The sequence below is a fragment of the Paroedura picta genome, chromosome 14, assembly GCF_049243985.1.
Source record: "Paroedura picta isolate Pp20150507F chromosome 14, Ppicta_v3.0, whole genome shotgun sequence".
In the NCBI taxonomy this organism is placed as follows: Eukaryota; Metazoa; Chordata; class Lepidosauria; order Squamata; family Gekkonidae; genus Paroedura; species Paroedura picta.
In genome coordinates this window covers 18894990-18910409 of record NC_135382.1, presented here as the reverse complement: position 1 = coordinate 18910409, position 15420 = coordinate 18894990, and positions in this window count along the sequence as shown.

Below are 15420 nucleotides of genomic sequence, written 5' to 3'. Positions count from 1 at the left end.
GCCTTCCTCGACCTTTTTACCATTGAGGCTTTTTACCAAACAGGCTTCAGGCTTCCTAGAATCCCCGGGAGTGATGCCAGCAGGCTACACCTGCTTGCCACACCCCAGGAAGTCACATGGCATCAGAGGTGACATCACCCAGACACACCCACCGGATGTGACATCATGCTCCATTGCTCCCTGCTCCTCCAGTGCCAGAAACAGCCCTGCGACCTGCTCCGCCAGGCGGGGAACTAGGCTTGGGCAGGCATCCTCCGCTCCATCACCCTCCTGCCACCCTCCCTCCCAATACAGTTAAGTTAAAATGAGAGTACTTCCTTCTCTGGATGCCACTCATTGTCACATGCAATGAGCCTCACCAAGCAAGGATTTTTATCACTCAGGCCCCTCCCCTTTCCACCCCCTCCAGGCCTAACTTTCTCAGGGCTCTTTCATACACGAGCATCCAGAAGGGGATTGATTATTAGATTTCAGAATGATAAGAAAGCAAATGTCAGCCTGCTCAATTCTCATTGTGCCTGAGCCTTTACTAGATCATCAGAAGGCATTGTGCAAAGTGGAAACCACTCGAGGGACCGGCCTTTCGGTGGGAGTGCAGCAACAAAATCATCATCATAACTAACAATGGATTTGCAGGGAAGTGCCTGGGAAGGACAAAGTTGGGGAAGATATGATATCATTTCCAGGCGACTCTCTAGGCTGTCTCCTTGAGTCCCTTTGGTCTCTACCACAGAGACGAGGGGAAATTCCTAGAGCTTCGCTATGTGGAGGCCATTTTTTCTTCCCGCTCTCCAATTCCTTGAGGGCAGAAAACTGGGGCACAGAATTCCTTGCTCTGGGCAGATGAATAGGAGATCTAGTCCTACGGTCAAAGTATCCTCATGAACAGTGCAGGGTTACAAAATGGGGTCTGCGGTAGAAGAGGAATGGGCAGAACCCTTTTCTGCAAATTGGAATGCCATTCAATGTAAGAAACTGTATGGCTGGAGACATGCCAGAGTCATGAACTCTGATCTATATACTTTAGAAATACGGTTATTGGTAAGGCAATATTTCACGGAATGAGTGCACAAAGGAAAATAGTGGATGTATATCTCGGTTGGGGGGGCCTTGTCTGCTTGAACACAGACCCATTCAAAGATCAAAGTTCTGCATCACCCTTTCCCCTTTAAAATTTCCTTGCAGGGATGAGAGAAAGGGAAACTCCAACTTCATTCTCTCAAAATGAGGCCATAATTTCCATTCCCTTACAGTTTTTAAAAATCCATAAGCACTAACACAGATTCATAAAATCACCTTCAGAAGCATAAATGGTATTTTGAAAGGGAAAGAATTATGGGCCTCAAGTAAACCTTCCCACCACATTTTGCCTGACTGAGCCCAGATGTGGAAATGATTGTTCAAAGAAATGCCAACAAAATACACTCGACACACAATAAAATATATCATGGGGGGAAAAAAAACCATCCTAAGAAACGCGAGAAATCCCTCTCCTTTCAACTGTGCACAAAACACATCCCAGATTGGCTTTTTCAGCTTGGCTGCTGTTGGATACACAATAGTATCTCTCACTTTTGGCCCATTTGGGAATTACTGGATGGCTTCGGGGACATAAACAAAGAGCTTTCCCACTGGCCTCCTGTTTTCCCTTTTAGTGTTTGGAGAAAACGGCAGAGGCATGTTATGTTTTTTGTAATATCTGTTGATTTACAAATACAGTAGACCGGTAGAGCAGGCAGCAAGCAAGTAGATACATGGGCAGGTCCTAAAGGCACATGAGTCCTCTTGCAGCATCTGCAGTCCTAACCAGCCAACGGAGATCGATTCTCTTTTTCTAGACATATTTATAAAGTGTTTTGTGTGTGTGTCTTCTTTGCTATACCGGTTGGAGACCCCCCCCCCCCCATCTGGCAGGGAGTGATCAACATTCCAGGTACTAGGAAATTTAGCACCAATGACCATGAAGCCCCTTTAGCTAGCAAAGTGCATGTATTCTCACAAAACCAAGTGATCTTTTCACATAGTCTAGCAGAACAGGATGAATAGAACTAGGCTGCACATACTCCAGGTGTTAAAAAAGAAAAGAAAAACTATCCTCAAGCGATCCAGATTTTCAGGCGAGGACATCTCGATCCTGGGATGCACGTTAATTAAAGACATTAAGAAAATGGGCACAATTCCTTCCACCATGCATGATTTACTCGGGAACGCATTCTGATCTTGCATCATTTCTCCCCCTTGTTTCCACTAGCTGTCAACAGGGGGCAGCAGTGAAGCGGAACACTGAAGTCCTTCCCTCAGTCGCTGAAAATCTGTCTCAGCAGCCTTTCAACTCCTGAAATTTTAGCAGGCAGCGCCCACACACTTTCAAGTGTATCATCACAGCAATAGGAACTAGAAACTTACAAAGCTGTTTTTCCCCTCAGAAAGCTTCTGTCTCATTTTCCTGCATGCCTGTGTACCGGCAACCTAAACGCCGCTTCTGCTCTAACAAATGCAAGCTAGCTTCCCTGCAGCATCTCTTGTGATTCGCTGGCACAGCCCCTCCTGGCTGGTGCCTGCATTCATCAATGCAGGATTGAATCCAGCTCTGCTGTCCCATGCCAATTAAGTAGCCCGGTGATACTGGTAAGGGTCGCCCGAAACCTTCCGTGCTTCTCTGGGTCATCTTTTTTAGCCCACTGGAAAATGAGGTTTGATTACATCCCCAGCTAAAAATATCGAACGGAGCCTAAAGAGTTTGTAGGAATTGTACAGTCATGCTGCAGAGAAAATTGCACATCTATTATGGATGAAATTCATTCTTGTAGAGCAAAGCTTCTGCAAAATGTACAGTAGGAGGCTGGGCTGGAGGGAAAGGGGTGATGCCGGCTATAGATTGCAAATTCATCGGCATTGATTGTTTTATTGGAGAGCGATGTGCCTCGGCTGGTCACCGGAGCTGTTCTGCATAACAGCACGGGGTATCTGCATGCAGGGCAGCCTTCTGTATTTTGTCCCCTGAACCACTCCCCCTTGTAAATAACCTTCTTTGGACAGTACTGGGGGGAAAAGCCTACCCGTTTGGGGAAGGCAGGAGTGCTTTTTGAGACACACCTTTGCAAAATTATTTAAGGTGCTTTCATTCTTATTTTCTCCACCGTGCAGTCCAGTGAATGTTCTCCAGAGAGGTGCAGTATACATTGACTAAATAAATAACTGATAAATATTTACTGGTATCCAATAACATCACCATGGCAAATAAAGCACTATGGAAATACCCCTCTCACCGACTGGGATGTAACTAAAGCCCAGTGCATAAACACAGCTGGAACGGTATTTTCCCAGGCAGTCCCGATTTCTTTCTCGGAACAAGTTGCACATTTGAACTCATGCTTTGGAGGCAGAATGTTTTTGTTATTTTTACCATCAATATCATCATCATCAACATCAACATCAACATCAACATCAACATCAACATCATTGTTTCTATTTCTATACCAAGCATATGTGACTTCTTCGTAGTAGTAGTAATATTAGTAATATTAATAATAATAATAATAATAATAATAATAATAATAATAATAATTCAATTTTATGCCACCCTTCCCTGAAGCCTCAGGGTGGCTTGCAAGGTTTAAAACCACTTAAAACACAAGTAACTGTTAAAATCATCAAAATCCTTAAACCACATACATCTATATGTAGCTGCATTTTTCATCTTCGTTTCTGGGGCGGAAGAGGGGACACATATATGAGTTCCGTGGTGTTCTTATTTGTTTGGTTGATGGATTGTGAAGGATCCTTCCCACCTTAATCATAGGCCCAGCGGAACACTTCTGTCTTGGAAGCCCGGCAGAACAACGGAAGGTCCCACAGGGCTCTAGTGTAGTTTTGCAGTGCGTTCCACCAGGCCTAAACCAGAGCTAAAAAGGTTGAGGCGAGAATGTTCAAGATCCAATCCAAGTCCTCTCAGGTTGCAGGATCTGCCCGAACTAACTATATTCGACAACCCTTGTCTTATCTATACACAAGACAGATTTTGAGAGTATTCAAGTAAGAGAAGCATGCATGTTCATTTTTTCTCTCGAATGCATTACAGTATCTCCTGTATGTTGGTGGAACGTTTTATGAACACTCCTGGTTACTGGGGGGGGGGGGTGTTTGGGGAACAGCAGTTCACACAATTCCTCTCCTAAAAAACAGGGTGTTCAAGCAGCTGAGTTGATTTGCATCAGAAGCTACCTGTGCTATTATTTATTTATTTAGCATTTAAATTTATTCCCCACCACTCCTGAGTCTGGCTTGTGGTGGGTTACAAATTGTTCATGCTAAAAAACCCCAATAAAACCCCATTAAAACAATCCAAGGACACGAAAAATCATACAACAAATAAAAACCAGAACAAACATGGCGGTAGTACTCAATCTCCCATCCCCCTGGTAAAACATCTAAAACAGGGGTAGCCAACCTGTGGTCCTCCAGATGTCCATGGACTACAATTCCCGTGAGTTCCCAAGAGCAAATGCTGGCAGGGACTCATGGGAATTGTAGTCCACGGACATCTGGAGGACCACAGGTTGACTACCCCTGATCTAAAACATCTGTTGTGAACAGGGTGGTGCCTGTCACTCTTCCGACATAACTTCAATGCTATTATCAACTGAGACCTTACCTGGACAGCCCAGGCTAACCCGATTTCATCAGATTTTGGAGGCTAAGCAGGGTTGGCCCTGGCTATTAGCTGAATGGGAGACCTCCAAGGAATACCAGGGTCATGGCGTGGAGGCAGGCAATGGCAAGCGGCCTCTGACATCTCTTGCCTTGGAAATCCACCCCCCCCCCCCGTCACCCTAAGTCATCTGTGATTTTACTGCAAAAGGCTTTTTATTTAGGGACTGGAGTGATGCTCTCCCACGCTCTCCAGGATCTTCCCAAACTGACTAACGTGAAACTGTAAAAATACCAATATAAATACAAAACATAGGTCAACAGCGGCACAAAGGAAACATGAGCCCGGAAACCTTATCATCAGTATTTTAAAGTGGCATGCAGTAAAATCAGTAGAATAAAAACAGAATGAAAAGAAGCAGCATAAAAACAGAGAGAGGACAGTTTAAAAAAAAAAACTTGGTGAGGAAAAGCTATTTGATTTGGTGCCCCAAAGAAGAGCTGTTTTTTTTTTTTATATCCAGCTTTTCATTACCCAAAGGAATTCCAAAGCAGTTTACGATCACCATTCCGTTCCTCTTCCCACAGTAGACCCTCTGTGAGGCACGTAGGTCTGAGAGAGCTCTAAGAGAACTGCTGTATTGATAACAGCTCTAAGAGAATGGTGACTAGCCCAAGGTCACCCAGCTGGCCGCATGTGAAGGAGCGGGAAAGGAATCAAACCCTGTTTTCCTTATTAGAATCCACCACTCTTAACCACTGCTGGCTCTCAAAAGGCAGTAATGTAGGTGCCAGTTGAACTTCAAGAGCATTCCATGGGCAGGACACCACTACCGAAAAGGACTTTGCTGCTGCCAGCTTTATTTATGTATTTTTTAAAAACTTGTGGCATGCACAGCTATCACAAAGGGCATTGCGTGGTTTATCATGATAACTGCTCAGGCTGTGAAAAGAAAGAAATTGCCAGAAATGCTGAAGAAAGATCACGCAGGATTCGGCAAACAGGAGTGATGGCTGCTTGGTGTAGTGGTTAAGAGCGGCAGCTTCTAGTCTAGTGTGCCGGGTTTGATTCCCCGCTCCTCCACATGCAGCCAGCAGGTGACCTTGGGCTTGTCACAGTGTGTTGTTCCCACAGAGCAGTCCTGTCAGAGCTCTCTCAGCCCCACCTACCTCACAGGGTGTCTGTCGTCGGGAGAGGAAAGGGAAGGCAATTGTAAGCCATTCTGAGACTCCTTCTGGCGCAGAAAAGCAACATAAAAAACCAACTCTTCTTCTTCTCCTCTTCCTCCTCCTCCACCTCCCAACCCCACTGAAATGGTATCATTTGGTATGTTTTGCCCAGAAGACATTCAGAACCGTAACTGTTCTGGCAGCTATTGCAACACAAAACCAAACAGGAGCTTTTGTTGGCATCTTAAATGGCAGGAGATGGATTGCAGCAGAAGCTTTGGTAGGCCAGAGCAGGGGTAGTCAACCTGTGGTCCTCCAGATGTCCATGGACTACAATTCCCATGAGCCCCTGCCAGCATTTGCTGGCAGGGGCTCATGGGAATTGTAGTCCATGGACATCTGGAGGATCACAGGTTGACTACCCCTGGACCAGAGCATCATGAGGAATGGGAAGGGAGGGGGAGATGGTGCGTGGCGCTTTGGCCAGGGGGCGCACAAAGAGGAGCTCTGTTAAACCTCACCCACAGGCCTGCCTCTCCTCTCCCAAGTGTTGCTTTGCAAGCAGTTCTTTCAGTGTCCAAGCTCCTGGGGAAGCAGAAATCATTTTTAATGATTCAGTATATGGCTCCCGACCAAAGATCTTATTTGTTTGGTAGGAGCGATTGTTCTGCTCGAGCAGAGTCTCCTATGAATTAAAGATAAAAGAGATGATATTCCTAAACGGGAACCTGAACCTAAAGGGAAGGGAGAAACAAGGGGCTGCAAGGTAAGGACGGATTTGTGTGGTGCCAACTCATGAAACAATCCAGAGCTGAGAGGAGGGGACTAAGGACTGAAATGCTAAAAGCCAGTTTGGTGTAGTGGTTAGGAGTGCGGACTTCTAATCTGGCGAGACAGGTTCGGTTCTGCGCTCCCCCACATGCAGCCAGCTGGGTGACCTTGGGCTTGCCACGGCGCTGATAAAACTGTTCTGACCGAGCAGGAATATCAGGGCTCTCTCTGCCTCACCCACCTCACAGGGTGTCTGTTGTGGGGAGAGGAAAGGGAAGGCAATTGTAAGCCACTTTGAGCCTCCATTTAGTAAAGAAAAGTGGCATATAAGAACCAACTCTTCTTCTTCTAAAACCACCCGGGACCAAGTTGAAACGAGTAGGCCCTGAAGTGGGGGCAGAGTTGTGGGAATCTGCTTGGCTCAGAGTAGGTCTGCCAGCCTCCAGGTAGGACCTGGGGAACCCCTGGGATTACAGGTCATCTCCAGACTGCACAGATCAGTTTCCCTGGAGAAAATGGATGCTATAAAGCAGGCTTCCTCAACCAGGGATTTGCGACTCTTTAGGGTTTGTTGATGGCCCTGGAATGGTTTCTGGAATGGGTGGGAGTTAATTAATTTTTTTAATTGTTGAAAATTTGTTAAACATTTATTGTTCTATTAACATATATGATCATGTCAACCTGCCCCACCCTCCCAAAATGGCCAACGATGGGCCTGGAGGGGGTGGGAAGGGGAGGGGCCCTGGGTGGGCGTGTCCACAACTTTACTTCCCAACCATATTCTGCACGATTGCACCACTATTAGGGTTTCTCGAAACCTGAAGAATGTTTAAGGGGTTTCTCAATGGTAGAAAAGTTGAGAAGGGCTACTGTAGAGGTTGGAATCTGTGGCATTATACCTCATTGAAGTCCCAGTCCTCTCTAGGCTCCATCCACAAACCTCTAGGAGTTTCCCAACCTGGATATGGCCCCCGTTGCCTGCCAGTGGCCAGGAGGAACCCAGCAACTCCAGTTCAAAACCAGGCTGAAGTGACCAAGCAATGACTGTAGGCATGAAGATTACTTGCTCCTGGCCAATGTAGCCTTTCAACCAGGGACTTCCTTGTTAGTCCAATGGTCAGTCCACCCATGATGGAAACTGCACAAAATCACCACTTAGGCCAGTTCCACATTTGGGGGGATCCTGGGCAAAATGTTCCTTGGGACTGCTTCCCCTTCCCTGCCTACCACCAAGCCCCAGCTTGTGCCCTCTCCCCCACCTCCCTTCCATCAGCCCCAAGAACCATGTTCCCAACTGCCAGCAGCCCTTTCCCCAGTGGCACTGGGCAGGGGGTGCAGTTGAGACTATGAGTCCTGGGCCTAGTCTGCACACATGAGATAATGCACTTTCAATGCACTTTAGAAGTAAATTTTCCAGTTCTGCACAGGAAAATCCAGCCGCGAAAGCACATTGAAAGTGCGTTATCTATTGCAGGGGTAGTCAAACTGCGGCCCTCCAGATGTCCATGGACTCCAATTCCCAGAAGCCCCTGCCAGCATTCGCTGGCAGGGGCTTCTGGGAATTGTAGTCCATGGACATCTGGAGGGCCGCAGTTTGACTACCCCTGATCTATTGTATGCAGACTAGGCCCTGGAGTGGAGCCAGCATGTGAGTGGCTCACCAACCTGAGGGCCCTGCCAGGAGCCCTGGGCCCCAGCAGCTGCCCCATTTCAGAGGATTTCAGAGGATGCTGATGCTGGCCCTGGCCACCACTGAAGGACAAATGTTTGATTCCACTGGATTTTGGTGTGCTTTTCCCCTGGCTGTGCAGGCCTCTCTCCCTCTCCTGAGAGCTGAGCCGCAAGCAGCTTCACCTGAGACCTTATATCCTGCCTAGGAACCTGGAAGCAGCACAAGAGCACAATGATCTCATGTTCTTCAGTCTCTCTTGCACGCAGAAATCAATGAAAATTAAATCCGTATAATTTTTGGATGGTGCCTCAACGCTTTCTAATCGAGCCTGCAGTGCGTGGAAAGCCAGTCTTGCTGAACACTGATTTCCTTGCTGTTTCCTAGCTGTCTTCGGTGGCTCTGGAAATCTGCAGAGTGTGGAGTTGAACTACTTTGTGGAGCACCAAATGTTTCAGAACAAAAGGCCTTTGTGAGCGGTGTTGTGCTGGGGAGCATTAAAGCACTGGGTGCTCCAATGACTATCTGTTCAATTCCCTCCCTGCCCACTCATCATGAGCAGGGAGCTGTCCACCCATAGGCTGTTCAGTCACACATGAGGCACATGATCCTGGTCATTCTGCTATCCTTTGCATATAGTGTGACACTATGCAGTGCTCTCTGCCATGCCATGCCATCCCAAGGAGATGTGTTGCCAGCCCTTCCCTTGCGACTCCAGGAGAATTTGGGGGTCAGTCTGATGAGGAGCAGCATCACAGATGATGTGATGTTGTATCCAGGGCAGAGTCTGCACTTACTTTGTTTATTCCATTGTCAATCCTTTTGAATTCAGCTCGCTTTGAACTCAGATCTTCCTCTCCCCCCCCCCATTGAAACAGGATGGTGTTCTGCACGTGGTTAGGGTAGTTCAGAAGGGGGGGGGGGAGCCAAACCTCTTTCTTTCTTTTCTTGAAGCGGGGGGGGGGGGGGGGAGGATCGAAAAAGGCAGAGAAGGGAGAAAAAATCCAGGACCGCCAGAGGTTGAGAGAAATTAGGGGCTTCTCCTTTAAGGCAAGTTTGTCACATGACCACCTGTGGCCAATCACGGGTCTTCTACCATGGAGGAGAGCCCAGATTCAAAACAGCCTTTAAATATTGAGGGTTAAAAGCACGCTAAGATATCACACAATAAAGGTAGGGTCACTCCAGATCAATCCTTCTTGCTGCAGAAGGAAATTTTAAATCGCCCCAAATCCAAACGGAAATCGCATTCTGTGTAGAGGGCAGGGACTGAATCGATCTGGGGTTGGAATAAAAGCTCCGTGCAGTTTACACCCTGGTAAGAATTCAGAACTGACATCATAGAATCAGGGCTGCTCTAGGAGTTTCCACAATCTCTATGACTTTTACCATAGATATGGAGGGAGGGGAATTCCTGGAGTGTGGTTGATGCCACAGTGTCCCTTTTGGGTACTCTCATGGATGTGACATCACGACATTTGCAACATCAAGACCTCCCTCCACTTTTCTTCTTGCGGCTTCATTGAGCCAGCCTGGGGAATGGAGTGCAGAGACGGAAGGCCAACTGCTGAAGCTAACAAGGAATGGCCAAATGAAGAGTTAGATCACTCTGTATCACCTTCTCAGGCCCACTGTCAAGGGTGGGTGGCGTAGGGACCAGAGGAAACATAGTCTGAGGAAGAGTGCCTGCTCTCGAAACCTCACACCTTGAATAAATCTTTGTTGGTCTTAAAGGTGCCATTGGACTCTGATTTTATAACCACTCAAGCTTCCTTGTCTCTCCTCAGGCAGCTGTCACACTCAATGGGCCTCCTGTGCCTCCCCTCCCCATCTTCTCACCTTCTTCCTGCTGCCACTGCAGTTGAGGCCATTACGATGCCCTTTCTCCTGCTACAGCCAACATGGTGCTGCGGTTAAGAGCAGAAACTTCTAATCTGGCAAGGCGGGTTTGATTCCTGGGTCCTCCACATGCAGCCAGCTCGGTGGCCTGGGCTTGTTACAGCCCTGATAGTGCTACTCTGACCCAGCAGTCCTGTCAGAAGCTCTCTCAGCCTCCCCTACCTCACAGGGTACCTGTTGTGGGGAGAGGAAAGGGAAGGCGATTGTAAGCCACTTTGAGATTCCTTTGGGCAGTGAAAAGTGGGGTACAAAAAGCAACTCTTCTTATTCTGCTGCTACCACCACAGCTCCTGTCTAGACATCTACTTGAGACTGACTGTGATGAGGCAGGGGTATGTGAGACTAGGCCTCTAGCCAGCCATAGTATTCGGGCCTGGTTTGCTCTCCTGCTGAACCCGTCCACTGTGAAGTTCACAGCATCCGTGGTCCTTCTCTTTGCAGAAGGAAAGGGGGCAACAGGGAGATCCCTCCCGTGGACACAAGCCAAGTGACAGCTTTGGGTTATGAGACTCAGAAATGCCAGGGATTTAGCTAGATTCGTGTGAGTAGCTGTGTTAGTCTGAAGTAGCACAACAAAAACAGAGTCCAATAGCACCTTTAAGACCAACAAAGATTTATTCAAGGTGTGAGCTTTCGAGTGCAGACACTCTTCCTCAGACTAAAAGAAAAAACATCATAACTGTGGAGATATAAGGCAAAAGCAAATTATGGCAAATTAGTAAACTGTGTCATAATATCCAAATTAAGCCATACGATGCCATATGATAATTCTTTGCTAAAACAGCTAATCAGTCCTTAGGTAGTGATTTAGTGATTTAGCTAGCGATGCTCAAATCCCTGTAATTTTGATTCTTTGATGTTCACTGAACCTTAATTCTCCCTTACTGATATTTTAAATATATATCTAAGGAAACAATACATATGGAGCCAGTGACTCATAAAAATTAGTAATTCAGTGTTCACAACTGAGTTCTTAATAAATCTGTTTGACAAAGACCCTTCTTTGCCTCTCTTGAATTGAAATATTTACAAAGCTCATCCAAATGTTCTTATTTACGTCTTTAATTGCTGGGAGTTTGGGGGGTTTGTAAACTTTGTAAATTGCAGTCTTTTTCTCTGGGGTTAATTGCATGTGTTGTTGCAGGGATCTTGATTATGCCTTGCTACGCATCACAGGAGGGACAGTGTCTTCCCAAATAACCAGCCCTGTCAGCACAGGTTGAATGCTGGCAATCCCCTTTCTGCTTATTTATAAAATCTATATGCTCCTATCCATAAGTGTACAAGGTGGTTTACACTTCCACGGTGCTATGGGATCATGCCACAACAATAAAACATTTTTCAAGATTTCCTTTCGGGATTCTTTGTATAACGGTCTTGAGTTATGTTTGGGTAGATTTCCAATAGGCTGGCCACAGTAATTGGCCCCCAACGATCGTGTGTTCACAATAAAGATTAAAAATACAGAACACGGACACAATGCTCTGCTTCATCACATCCCCCCCTCTTTCCCCATTCATGCCCTACCGCCAGAAAACAAAAAAAATCAATGTGTTTTAGATAGGGTTGCTGCCCACTCCCAATATTACTGTGCACACTGAAGAGAACACAACAGTACATTTTATTTCTACTGATACATAGGCACATTGCTTTGCGGTCCCGTAGCAATGAGATCTGGAAATGGAGAGGAGAGGGCAGGTGCGAGGGTGGGCAAAATGCTAGTAAGACTGTTGTGCATTTCTTCTTTCATCTGCTGTTTGCACATCATTATGTGCCATGACAAGAAAGGGGAAGTGGATTCTACTGCTTTCCCTCATTGTGGGGCAAAAAGGATGAAAACTCATGCCAACCACTGGAGAGCTATGTGTTGCTGCTGACGTCATGAGGAAGCAGCATTTAAACCCGCAAACAATGAGAGGCTGGGCAGGAGCAAATTCCTCATGCGGAAATGGTCTTGGTAAGAAGAAGCAATCTGAAAATTTGGTGAGGTCAATAAAATAAACGATTAATAAACAATTAAAACCAAGCGACTTTTAAAAAAATGCCCCCTTTTGCCTTCAATTTTGGGGCACAGCTTGCTTTTACAAAACCTGGGACTTCGGTGGAAACTCGATATAGAGTGGGAGCCTACAGCTGCATTATGCTTTGAATTTGTGACTAAGAATTGGTGAAATATCTAAGACTAGAGGAGCTGAACTAGGGATGATTGTGATTAGAGGGACAAGCCACTGAAGAAAAGCACTTGGCATTGAAAATGGGGACTATCTGGATCTCATTCTGGCTTGGTGAATTTGAATAAAGGTAACAAGAAAGAATACACAACTGTGGAGAAGAGACATTATTTTGACGCCATTTTGTTGGTTCTTTTTGTTTCCTGCTTTTACAAAACCAGCTGCATAAATTTTCCTCTACTGTACTAGCCAGGGCTGCTTGGGAAGGTGGATGAAAAGGGTGTGAAAAGGGTTTGTTTGTAGCACTAATTAAAAAAAAAAAAGCTTATCTAGCTGATAAGCTAAAAAAGCTTATCATTTGCTGCTATCTCCCCCTTGCCCCCTTATGACCCTCTAATTCAGCCTTCTCAACTATTTTACCATTGAAAAGCCCTTGAAACATTCTTCAGGCTTCAAGAAACCCCAGAAGTGGTGTGATCCTACAGAATATGGTTCAGAAGCATAGCTCTGTACACACCCACCTGGGGCCTCTCTCCTTCCCATCCCCTCCAGGCCCATCATTGGCCATTTTTTTGGGGGGGGGCAATATGACCATATATGCACATATCACCCAATAAATGTTTTTTTTTTTAATATTGAAAATTAAATAACTCCCATCCATTCAGGACACCCTTCCAGGGCTATCAAGAAACCCCAAAGAAATCCTGCTCTGATTTATTGCTTTAATACCAGGGTGGTGAAGCAGTGACTCTCCAGATGTCCATGGACTAAAATTACCATGAGCCCCTGCCACCCCTGCTTTAACCAGATGCTATCTGCTGCTATCCAAAGCAGAGCATGATGGAAGTGTCAGATTTCCACAGACCTCTTCAGAGAGGACACCCTGTCTAACATGGAGTAACATTTCCAAGGTTATGAACACCATTATCCCTAAACTCAGTCCTTAACCTTTGTGGTTGATCAAGGCTGTGGGGAAAAAAGAACAGAAAGATGAGAACTGACTCCCCCCCCCCCTTGGGTGTTGACAGAAACCAACAAAATATTTGGATTCTGGCCTTCCTTCTATGACCCATCCTTGGCCCATTCTGCATATGTCAGATAATGCACTTTCAATGCACTTTAGAAGATTTTCCTGTTTTGCACAAGAAAATCCAGCTGCAAAAGCACATTGAAAGAGCATTAACCAATATGTGTGGAATGGGCCCAAGTCTCAGATATTTCTACCCATTCTGTAGGGTTCGCAAAAAGAAAGACAAGGCTGAAGAACAAAACACACAAGCTGGCGAGGCAATAAAATCAAAGGCAAAATATTCCAATGGAGGATGCCAAAATGAGCCCCAGAATGCACTGATGTTTTTCAAGGGAAATATCTTCATCAGTGGCAGTGATGCTGCTCTCTATGATATTCTTCCCCCAATAGTTTTATCTTTAAATGATCAAGTAGACCATAGGTTCATTCAGTAGCAAAATCTTTCAAGTGTAAAAAGGAAATCTCTTATCCTCTAACTACCTTTCTGATCCCCCAGGCTGGGAAAAACCTGGAGTTTGGGGGTGGAGCCTGCAAAGGGTGGGGTCTGGGGAAGCGAGGGACTTCAATAGGGTATAATGACATAAGTTGACCTTCTAAGCAGCCATTTTCTCCAGGAGAATTGATCTCTTTGCCTGGAGATAAGCTGTAATTCCGGGAGATCCCGGGTTCCACCTGAAATCTGTTCCCCTGAGGAAAATGACTGTTTTGTGAGGTGGACTCCATAGCAGGGGTAGTCAACCTGTGGTCCTCCAGATGTTCATGGACTACAATTCCCATGAGCTCTTGGGAATTGTAGTCCATGAACATCTGGAGGACCACAGGTTGACTACCCCCGCTCTATAGCATTAAACCCCACCTTAGGGCTCTCAGCCCGAAACCCTGCGGCTGCAGGCTCCACCCCAAATCCTCAGGTATTTCCAGGCCCAGTGAGCATTCATGGTAAAATGGGGTATTTGAATGTGAACCTCCCAAATGCTAGCCTAGCACTATAACCAATATAGCACATTGACATAAATATATTATCCCGTTATATTTGCAGAGAGACTCGAAAGTGACTTGACAGAACGTAATGAAAATTATATTTAAAAAATCAGTTACTTGATTTTATTGTTAACATAAAGATAGTTCCAGATTAATGAGCAGTTTGGTTTCATAAGTTCTGGCAGACAAGTAAGACATTAAGACATAAAACTGTAGGGTGATTTGGATAAACTACACAAACTACAGCCCGTTATTGCAAAGAGCAAAAGCTTCTATAGATGGAAGAGACCATCTGAAACTCCCCTGGAGTGCCGGCATGATTTCAATTAAGAAGCTTTTAATTACTTTTTTGTTTTATTTTTGGGACTTTGAGAATGAGGGAATTCCTTTGAATGTCAAAACTGGGGAATGTATTAAGGTATTTTAAGCAGGCACGTAAAATGTTAGAGAAAAAAACATTTCTACATTGCTGAAAACTTCCTTTAAATTTAATTGATTTATTATATTTATTATATAATAATATATAATAATGTGGTATTTAGTTGTTGTGAGGTGGGAAGATAGTTTTCCACTGCCACCGTTTGTGTTATATTTTAATGGGGTTATATGATTGTTTTATCCCATGAGGAATGGGAAGGCGACTGTAAGCCGCTTTGAGCCTCCTTTGGGTAGGGAAAAGCGGCATATAAGAACCAACTCTTCTTCTTCTATATGAGGTTTTATCCTGTAACCCTCTGTGAGATGGTTCGCTGACCGCAGTGGGTAACAAATCCAATGATGATGATGACTCAGCACAAATTTACTGACTTAGATTGTGGATTTCTCAGTAGACTTGATGTTCATCGAAACAGGCATTTATCTTATATAGGTGCTACAGTGACTGGCCAAAAATAAAAGGGCTGACTCATTAGGATTATGATTTCATAGCCACCAGCTTTACTGGTTAGGAAGAGTGATTTTAATTCAGAATATGTATTAGTAGACATTATTCAGTGCAGAGAATGCTATGGTTTGTATTCATACTTCTGCCAAGTGACAAGTTCTCCTCTGATGGAAGGAATCTTCATCCCGTGAAAGAA